Consider the following 9,056-nt stretch of genomic DNA (forward strand, 5'->3'; position numbering starts at 1 on the left):
GGAGCGCCCGGCGCACGCCCCGGGGCGGGCAGCGCGGAGCGGAGCGCAGCCGAGCGGCGGGGCCGGCCGCGCCAACCGGCAGCGCACAAGCGCCGGACTGGAGTYCCGCCCGCCCGGAGCGGCAGCGCAGCGCTCCCGCCTTCCCTCCGCCACCATCAGCGTCCCACAAGCACGGAATTGTCCTCTGGATATCATCGGGGCCGAGCCTCTAGAGAAAAGGACCCAGGTGGGTTTGGGATGTCTGCAGAGAGGGGGCGGTCCACAGCCGCCCTGAGCAGCCTGTTCCCATCCTCAGCGTATATAGTAGTTCTTCCTCACGTTGAAGTGCAACTTGTTCTATTTTAGTTTATGGCCATTGCTCCTCGTCCTGTCGCTGGACACCGCTGAAAAGACTGGGATCACCCTCTGGGCAGCTGCCTTTGGGATAATCTATGTATTAATGAGATCTGGGATGGATCCCGGCCMCGGAAAGGGCAAGGATGCAGAGCCCTTCTGCTTGCACCACAACTCGCATCCCCACCTGGCATTCACCTGGATGCAGAATGAACTATGGCAACACACCCCGCTTAGAAACCAGTCAAAATCACCCAGAACAGATCTGTTTTTTTTTATCTGAGCCCCTCCTTAATGAATGTTTGCTCACCACAACACTCGGCACAATTAACAAGCCGCATTACCAGATTGGTTAGTCATGGCAAAACCCTTCCCAAGCAGCGGTTTCATCAGAACCTGGCTCGAATGCACAGCTGGAAGAGGGTGTGGCACACACCCCTTTCACACCCAGCTTGCCAACGCTGTTGCAGGGATGCTGAGGTAATTAACAACCAATAAATGCCCGCTGTTAGTCACTCACAAACCAGGATGGCAGAAAAAAAGAAGCTTAAGCAACATCAGGAATAAGGTTTCTGGGTCCTGTCCCATAAAAAGTCAAGCTTGGAAAACCACCTTCAGCTTGCCTTCCGAGCCTACAATCAAAACACCCTTTACCAATGCCAGCGAGGGTCAAAAGCAGTAACAGGTGTAAAAAGGAAGGGAAGCACTGCCAGTTCCACCACTAAACCGTGTCCCCAAATGCCACATCAGTATTTTTTTTAATCCCTCCAGGGATGAGGACTCCATGAGGGACTGATGTCATTTTCAGTGAGGAACAGCTCCAGAGTTCAGGACACACACCTGGCGTGAGCTGGGTAGGGCACAGCCCCGGGASCAGTTCCAGGTGGCAGGTGGGACTCTTTCACCAGGAATGAGGGATTCTCTGGGTTCCGGCTCCTACACACCTCAGTTTATCGGTGACACTGCGATCCCACAACACACACTGCTGTCCCGTGAATGCAGAGAACCCCTGATCTAACTCACTTCTCCAGATACACCAACGTATCTTGTCTTTAACACTAATTAACATTGATTATTCCTCTTRGCTCCGTTCACCACAGAACAGATCCGCACGTGTATCCTCAGCAGATACGGGATGAAGACCAGGGGCTTGGAGCAACCTGGGATAGTGGAAGGTGTCCCTGCCCTCAGCAGGGGGATGGAACAAGATGATCTTTACTATCCCAGGGATTCTAAGAGGTCTCCCTTGACCAGCCTGAAAATCATTTTCATTTCCTTCTAAATGCTTGTTTGCTGCCATAGAATGACGGCATATTTTCCCATTTCTCTGACACCCAAAAGGTATTTCCAAACGAAAAAAAAAAAAGAAATTAAAGGGGGGGTGGGGGCGAGAGAGAAAAAAACTGTTATGAAACAATGCTATGATAGTAAAAAAATATTATTGTTTTCCTCAAGTTTCAAATCTGTAAATCCACCAGACTCGGAGCGCGCGGGGCTGTCAGGACTCATCCCGCATCCCGCATCTGAATCCAGGCCGCGCTTTCCGGCGCGCCGCGCGGGAGCGCAGCCTCCTCACCCGGAGCGGGATCAACCATTTTTCATCCTCCCGGGATGACAGACCCCTCCGGAGGAACCACTTCTGAGCGCAGACAAACAGCCGGCACATTCCTCCGGCCCTCTCCGGAGCATCCCGCACCGCCCTCTGCCCGCATCCCGCCCGGCTCGGGGCTGCGGATCCGCTYGCACCGCGGACATCCATCACCGGTCCGGGATGCTGCGGCAGCTCTTCTGCGGCGAGTAAGTGGTACTCTGCTGCTACTCATCACATCTTACCACCCTGCAACTTTYCTGGAAGTAGGGCGAGTTGTAGCCCAGCAGCCTGTGCTGGTGGTCCAAAACCCATCATCATCTGCCGGTCCTGCCACCCCTCCTCACCCCCGGGCAGAGGAACTACACCAGCGTTCAGAAATCTGCTTTAATTGTTCATCTAACACCGGGCTGTCTCAGAGMGGGGCCCTAACTCACAGAGCAAGGGATGTGATGGTTAATATTCCGCCAAATGCCCGCGGAGGCGATCCCCGGAGCGCAGGGCAGCATCGCTCGGCGGCAGTGCCCACCCCGGCCGGGCTGCCAGCCAAGCAGCGAGCGCAGCCCGGCTCCTCCCGGCCCGCAATTAGCACAGATCCGCTCCCACAACAGGACAAGTCCCTCAGGCCCCGGGACGAGAGCAGCCAGAAGCCACGGCAGCCAACCCAAACAAGTCATTTGGCTCGCAGCCTACGCCGTGTGTCCTGAAGGGCCCTCGGCAGCGGCTCCCGCTCACCTTTCATTCCACAGGCACTTGGAAGCACCATAAATACCGGGCTCTGAAAGGTGTCAGGCCCACTGCCAGGCTCTGGTGACACAGGGTTTACACCCTCCATTCATCCCATTTCATTCCAGAGCTCCAAATTCCTCGGTGACCTCCTGCAAAGTGCACGAAATAACGCCAAAGGGTTTTGCTTGACAAAGTCTTGCTGTCCCTCCAATGCAGTTACACTGGGAAGGAGCACCATGGAAATCCTCTATTCCGTGTGGCCAGTAAAGGGTCACATTTGCCACTTTGCACACAGGAGAAGCTCTCTTTTAAAATCTAGAATCTCACCATTCTCAGCGTTCTCTCTCTCAGCGACAAACTCAGCATTCAATCAGTGAAACACGGGTGTCTCAAACACAAATTTAAAAAGCTTCAAGCAAAACTCATGTGATCAAAATAAGTTGCATAATAACACAAACTCTGAACACAACATTCATTGGTGCCCACCCTGGATGATGTTCCTGAGTTCCACATCACTGCTGATGTCCCCAGCACAGAGCACTCGCTGTCAGTAACTGCAGAGATGACCGCGCTGGCTGGAGAAGAATTCCTGCTCTCTAACAACTTCAAAGCAAGGTCACTGTGAGCAACTAACACCACTGCTACTGACTTTATAAAACAAACACTTCTTGTGTCACTCCAAGTGATGTGAAATAGACATTGCGTTTTCTCTTTTCCCAAGAACACTCTTCAATAATTTTTTCACTCCAAAAATTTTTCCAAATATTGTTTCACTTATTCTTAATTCTTTACTCTTAATTCCTACCCGTGTGTCACATTCTGCCAGCAGATCYAATGCAATCACCACTCAAATGTAAAAGCCCAGACATGGAGAAAGAACAGTTGGACCTGATGATAGTGAAGGTATTTCCCAATCTTAAAAATTCCAGGACTCTGTGAAATGCCTCACATGCATCAGCAGCATCTCAGAATTACCATTTCCACACTGAGGCAGCCTGGAGAGGTTGCCACAACSTTTCAGATTTCACAATTCCTGTGATGCTGCTTGTTTTCATGCCCACACTTTGGGTTTGATTGGACTCTGCTGTCCTCATTGTCTTTTTGATTTTTTTCTGTAAGAAAAGCAGGCCTAAATGTTACCATTTTTGCAGACTGCAGGTTAAACTCTAGACACACACTATCACTCTGAGCAGGGGTTCCTTAGACAAATTGATTGTGGAAGGCAAAATTAGGTCACCTGAGCAATTCTCAGAGCAATTGGGACACGATTTCACTTTTGTCTCCTGGAGAGGCCRCGCTCCATCCGCTGTTTGTCAGCACACATCAGCATTCGAGCAGCAAACAAGACAAGGCATCTGGACCAGAACAACATTGTGCTGCAGGGGACCAGCAACACGGAGCCCAAACTCTCTCGAGCCACAGGGTTTGCATTAAGGCACTGATCTGTGCTCTCCTGTCACTCTGCACTTGTCCATTAACCGGCCTGAGTTCACTGCAGGCAATTCCTGACTCCAAGAGGAACGGAGACATCTCAGCAAAGCAGAGAACGGGGGCTACCAGCAAGCAGGCGGCATTTGCCATCAATAATGATCTTCCTGTGAGCACAAGGAAACCACAGTGCTGCCCTGAAAACACTGGATGCTGAGCAGGAAAAGAACAAGGCCAGCGGGATGTGTGTAAAAATGCAACTCAGTCGTTTGTCTTTCTCTCAACAGGATGGAGGCAAAATTTTTTGCATGTCTGTGGTCAAGGGAACATGAGGGTAGAGCAAAGCCATTGAAAGCCCCCAACACTGAATTATCATCACAATATGGGTTATCACAGTATCACAATCAATATGGTTTGGAATGGACCTTAAAGATCATCCCCCTTCCACCATCCCAGGCTGCTCCAAACCCCARTGTCCAGCCTGACCTGGGACACTTCCAGGGATCCAGGGGCAGCCACAGCTGCTCTGGGAATTCCATCCTTTTGGGATTGCTCCAAGGGGGGTCAGGGGATGCCAAGAAGCTACTTCACCACTTCAAGAAAAGGCAATGCAGGAGCAAGGGTGCTCCAGCAGCACATCCTGGAAGCTCCAGCTGTTCTCAGGCAAAGGGCTCAGCACCTGAACACAAATCCTACAAACCAAGGGTGCAGCCTCACAAACATCCCAGACATTTCCAAGCTCCCAAAGGCTGGCATTGCTTCTCCAGGAAAGCCCTGTGGCTCATTGCCAGGGATATTCTCCCACATGGGATGATAGAAGTGACAATACTTTTAATTTTCATTCCTAAGCATGGATTATGGTACTTCCTTTCACATCAATTATGTACTTCAGAGCCTAAAAGGCTCTTGCTTCCTAAGACTGCATTATTCTATAATGTAAATATAATAATGAAATACCATTGAAAGATTCATTCATTAAAGATGAGGGAAGCAATCACTCATCTTTATGTGAAATGAAAAAAACAAATAAAGTTTAATCAGTTATGATTCTTTTTTAACCATGAGGTATTGTGTTTTTAAAATTATCTTCAAATTCTATAAAATTTCTGATGTCCAGGCAGATTTGATCCCCGCAATTTACCTAAAAGAACAGAACAAAACCCCTTTTTTAAAGGGAAAGAGCACAAAACCTCTTGAATTCTTCTGCATGACTAAGATCATCCTTTTGATTTCTGCCCCCAAGCTGATGGAGCCGTTAAAATGAATATATTGTGCCCATCCATCAGCTTAAAAAGAAAACAACACACTTGATTGGCAGCTGGATTTCTATTGAATAAACCAGGGTAGTCCTAAATTATCTCCTCACTCAACAAAGAGGCATCCAGAATTGTGAGATTTATCTTTTCATTTTAAGTGAAGTTTTTTTTACACCACATCATCTGACAGAGTTGCATCCTTCTGCTGCTACAGAACTTAGTTGAAGCAGCAGAACAGGCAAAATAAAAGAGATCACAGAAATTACATATTAACACTTTAAGATATTAAAGCTTGCTGTCCTGAGAGCTGCGCTGTTGAATTATAGATATAAAACTTGGATTTTACTTCTGAGTCTGTACATTATGTCACTTCGGAATCTCACTTTAAATATTTATAGATAAATTCATTTATTCACAGATAATACATTAATACAAAGCAACGTTTGTCTCAATAAGAGTTTCCAGAAATCCTTACCTCATTTTGGGTATTATGGCTTTCCTTTTTTTGATAAGCTAAACGCTTTCTAATTCAGGCTATCCTACATTTCCTTTAATCCTCTCTCATGCACAGTAAAATGTTCTGATAGGCAGCATCAATCCTAACTCAGCGCTGCACCTTTTGCTAATAACTTGTGGTGTTTTGGTACCTCACAAGCAGGAAGATTTCCAGATGCCTGCCAGCTATCCAGTGCTCCTCATTTTCAGGCAGGGTGTTTTTCACCTCAAATCACTTGCAGTGAGGCAAAGAGAACTCAAGAAAGCATTTTTGGCTAAACTTTCAGCTCACAAATACTGGGAGCAGGTGAATTTGTTATTAACAAAGATCTAGGTGAGTTTTCATGTTTGCACAAAGCTTGGGTTGGATGTAAAGGGTCATGAAAATGGATTTTTGTAAAATCAGGAGTTTGAATAAAACCAGGGATGTGCCACAGCCATCAATTAATTGAGCATTGTGACACTTCTGGGAACCTGATTAAACTGTTGCCACTACTCAGAGAGTCAAATGTCACAACACCCGTCACGGATTTGACTCGGGGTTTGTTCAACTGAAGGCAGCAAGGRACAGGAGTGCAATGGGGAGGAGAGTCTGCTTCACCTACAGGCAGGTGGCAGAAGGACTAAAAACACTTCAGTGGTCTTCCATTCTGGAAACAGCCATTCCAAAGGCTCAAACTGGACCCACCTCGAGGAACAGAGCATTGGGGTGCAGTTACAACTCCCTTTCACAACTTCAAAAACTTCCGAGTGTTGCTTTTCACTCAAACATAAGAAAAGGAGGCTTCAGGAAGAACTCAAGACAACCTGCCAGCACCTAAAGGGGCTAAAAACGAGGCTGGGGAGGGACATTCACAAGGGCCTGTAGTGGACAGGATAAGGGGGAAGGAATTGTTCCCTGGGAGGGTGGGAGGCCCTGGCACAGGGTGGCTGTTCTGAATCCCTGGGAATGTCCCAGRCCAGGCTGGACAGGGCTCAGAGCACCCTGGGACGGTGGAAAGTGTCCCTGCGCGTGGCATTTCGGGTCCCTTCCAACCCAAACCMAACCCACAACACTCCTGTGTGTCTCTCCAGCCGCATTTACCACCTGCAGGGTATTTTGTGGGTACACATCGAGGTCATCTGGCTTTGTTTGGGATTATRCAAGCCCGCCTTGGGATGGAGGGCAGAGCAGATGGAACTGCCCCCAGCTCCTGCACTCAACCAGCCACCCCCGTGTTACACAATCTTGCTTTAAAAGCCTGCTCCATGCCCTTTCACCACTGAACAAACTGTGACGTCTGCAAAAGCTTTCAACCATCACCCAAACTTTTCTGAAAAGCTTCTGTCTTWAAAAATCAAGTGCAGGAATAATGGGATGTGGAATCAGCTTGAGTAGCAGGGTTTTGAAGCCATCCCCGAGCTAAGAAGCCCAGAAGGTTTTAACRAATTTTTAACAAACACAAAGACAGCGGGTTTGGGTAAGGCACTTTTCTGCGAGCTACGTGCGGACCCAAGGGGCACTGAAGGACAGGAACAGGGTGATAAAATGAACCAGGCAAACAGAAAACCCAAATGGGTTTGATTCCTGCACAGAAAATACAGCTGCACACCCACCTTGGCAATGGAAGCACCACCATGCGGAAAAAGGGAAGAGAGGTTCCAATCAGGCCAGGAATTACCCCAAAGAAATCCACCCAGAGAAGGATTAGAGCTGTTAGGMTCTACCAGCAAACGGACAAGGTGCAATGGGTGAGAACAGCCAGGGAAGCTGAGGGGCTGGGCTGATCCCTCCAGATTTGCAGGAATGTCAAACAGTGGCAGGAGGCAGGGATCCAAAGCACCGGGGTGGATCAGCTGGGAAATGCTGCTARACAGCAGCACTGCAGGGCWCTCAACAGAGTTAGAATCATAARATCAGAGTGGTTTGGGGTGGAAGGGRMTTCAAAGCTCATCTCATTCCATCCCTGCCCTGGGCAGGGACATCCCCCACCATCCCAGRGTGCTCCAAGCCCCAATGTCCAGCCTGGCCTTGGAAACTTCCAGGGAYSCAGGAAGCATCCTCCCCACCCTCCCAGGGAAGGATTCCTCCCGTATTCCAAATGACTCTATCKTCAGCCTGTCCCTAATCAATAAACAAAGTTCCACTTAAACAGATTAAAACCTGAAGGACAGCATTTTCCATCCATGAAAGACATTCCTTAACAGAAACTTTTAAGATTTGTGTCCATGATAGAGATTTGTCTAAGATATYATTTGTCCATTATGTCATTTGYCCATGATATACAGATTTGTGTCCATGATATACAGATTTGTCTAATATATGATTTGTCTATTATGTAATTTGTCCATGATACACAGATTTGTCTAAGATACRATGTGCCCATTATGTCATTTGTCCATGATATAGAGATTTGCACTAAGACAGCACAGAAATTCTCCTTCACCATCTCACATCCCACTTTTTACATCCTATTCCTTTCAGGCAGCATTTCAATGACAATCTGTGTGTTATCTGAAGCCCTACCATTAGTTTTAATGCAGAAACCTCATCCTTTCCCACTCAAGAAGATCTGCCTGAAACAGAAGCACTCATTAACTCAGAGACCAGCAGGGAACACAGCTCTATATGAATTTTGATTAGCCTGGCTCTGAAAGGACAAGCTAATTCCTGAAGCCAGCCCTTTCACCATACACAGGACTATAAAATGTGCCATTTCCTGCACTTCTGCTCCTGCCCTCCCCCCAATATTCCAATTGTTTCCATGCCATTCCATTAACATAAAAAAAATTAACATACATTAAAAAAATTAACATAATTTTCTAACATGCCAAAAAAAGGGGGGGAGAGAGGCTGGAAAATTCACTTCCTTGCTTTTGCTGTTTTAGCTCCAAAGCTAAGCAAGGCCAGCTGCTCAGGAAATACCATTGGAATGAAGACATTATTGAACATGGAAGAATCAATCGAGACGGCTGTCAAAAATTTCACATGCTGCAAGCAGGCCAGCAATCAAAGGGCTCTTACGAAATCCTTCTCAGCCATGTTGAACAACTTCACCCTTCAAAACTCAGGCACGTGATCAAAACCACTTCCAAAAAAAAGGAGRAAAAAAGGAATCACAGAGAAAAWTAACTGAATTAAGTAATTTCACTASGAAGCCAGGAGCTRTTTTTTTGTCATTAACAYCTGACACAACATGACTCTTCTCTAGGTATTGCATTTATTCCAGACCAAATGAAGAGGGGAA

Source organism: Malurus melanocephalus, unplaced genomic scaffold, assembly GCF_030028575.1.
Source record: "Malurus melanocephalus ecotype Western Australia unplaced genomic scaffold, MMel_1.1 scaffold_20, whole genome shotgun sequence".
Lineage (NCBI taxonomy): Eukaryota > Metazoa > Chordata > Aves > Passeriformes > Maluridae > Malurus > Malurus melanocephalus.